A 2264-nucleotide genomic window follows, 5' to 3' on the forward strand; every position below is an offset into this window, starting at 1 on the left:
GTAGGATATTTCACAACTAGTAAAGCATATAGGGTTTATCATCAAGATGCTAGAATTATTGAAGAGTCCATACATGTTACATTCTGTGATACTAACTTGGTGCAAAGCATTTTGGAAGATGTTGATGCAGGAAATCAAGCTCAAAAGGAGGATGAAACTACTCAGAATAATGGAAAAGAAAATTCTGGACAAGCTGAACCAGAAACAGCAAATGATGAAAATTCAAGAGACAATTCCATTTTGTCTCATGAATCTGAAGGAAATTCTGCAGACAGCAGCACACAGAATCCCTTGGTGACTGAATCTGCCTCCAAGTCTACCAGACCTCGTGAATGGAGATTCTTGAAGAATTATCCTGAGGAATTTGTCATTGGGGACGTCTCTCAAGGAGTGCAAACAAGGTCTTCCACTAGAAAGGCAAATGAAGATTCAAACATTGCCCTTCTTTCACAAATAGAGCCTCAAAACGTCAAGGAAGCACTTAGTGACCCCTCTTGGGTTAAAACTATGGAGGATGAGCTTCTTGAGTTTGAAAAGAACCAAGTATGGACTTTGGTTCCAAGGCCAAGTGGAAAGAAAGTGACCGGCACCAAGTGGATATTCCGGAACAAGTTAGGAGAAGATGGTAGCATTGCAAGGAACAAGGCAAGGCTGGTGGCACAAGGATATGACCAAGAAGAAGGAATCGACTTTGATGAATCCTTTGCCCCTGTTGCCCGAATGGAAGCCATAAGACTTCTCTTAGCTTATGCTGCATTTTGTGATTTTAAATTATACCAAATGGATGTGAAATGTGCATTCGTGGCCCTTTCCATAGCAGAGGCTGAGTATATAGCTGCTTCTTCTTGTTGTTCTCAGCTTTTATGGTTAAAAACACAGCTTGCTGATTACAAATTAAAGGCTGAAAATATTCCCCTGCTGTGTGATAATATGAGTGCCATTAATATTTCTAAAAATCCAGTTTTGCACTCTAGGACTAAACATATTGAAGTGAAATTTCACTCAATAAGAGAACATGTCCAAAAAGGGGATATTAGCATTCAATTTGTTAAATCAGAGGAGCAATTGGCAGATATTTTTACAAAACCATTAGCTGAGGATAGATTCTGCATGCTTAGGACTTGTCTAGGAATTTTGAGTTATGATTCCTTGTTTGAAAAATACTGATGTATTTGCTGGAGCTTTTTGTCTCATAAACAGGTATGAGACAATTATGGGCAGGTGATGAACGTTTCCCTCAAGTCAACGTGTTCTGGGCTTGTTTCAAATAAATCTCAATTTGGGCCAACCTCAATATTCAGATCAAGAGTGGTCCAAATGTGTTTCATTAATTTCTTATCACCTCAAGGCCCAAATATGAATGTTACAATCTTGTGTGTTAGTTTTTTTTATGACTTATGTGTTTCATGAAAGATTTTCAATAAAGGTTTTGTGGCCCAAAAGATTTTCAAGAGGATTCAATTTTGGCCCAAAAAGGTGTTTCAGGTTAATATTGTTGTTTTTAAAAATTTTAAAATTAATTTTTAAAATCAAATAAAATCTTTCTTGAATGAGGTCATGTCTTTTCAAGTCTTTTCAAATGGTGATGCAGTTGCATGGTTTTGGAAACTTGCTTTTTGGGTACGGTTACCAACACTCCCTCTCTTCCCTCCATAACTCCTTCTCCATCACTTCGGCTTTCACCACTACCCTCACTACTCCTTCATCTTCTTAAATTGAAACTAACCAAATGAGGAAGAAAACCATTGCAAAAAGGGCTCCTCGTGAAAAAGTTTTCAAGCTACCCACAAAGCCATCCACTCGCTCTCAAGACCGCACCTTTATCCCTTCTCCTTCTCCTCCTACCTCTCCTCATCGCTGTGACCCCATGGCTCGGACCAAAAACACTCCAAGGTTTCCTGCCTCTGCCAAGCCGACGCCACCACCAAAGGCCACACCTTCCAAGCCTGGCTCCTCAAAACCAAGTTCAGCAAAGTCTGGCTCCTCCAATACTGGGAAGAAATCCACTCTGCTGAATGTGGTCAGGGATGTTGCTCAAGAGTTTGTCTCTCAATTGAACCACTTGATTGAATTGAGCAAAGAGAAAAGGAAGCTGGCTAGCAAGCATGAGAACTTCCTGAAGAAGTCAAGGGATAGGGTGGCTGTACTGATGACCTTCATTGATAACCTTCAAAATGATGAAGATGCTGCCACTGATGTTGAAGAGGAAGCTGCCTCGGAAGGAAATGGTTCTGATGCCTAGGATTTGTCTCATAAAATCTGCT

The sequence above is a fragment of the Arachis ipaensis genome, chromosome B06 (genome assembly GCF_000816755.2).
Source record: "Arachis ipaensis cultivar K30076 chromosome B06, Araip1.1, whole genome shotgun sequence".
Classification (NCBI taxonomy): Eukaryota; Viridiplantae; Streptophyta; class Magnoliopsida; order Fabales; family Fabaceae; genus Arachis; species Arachis ipaensis.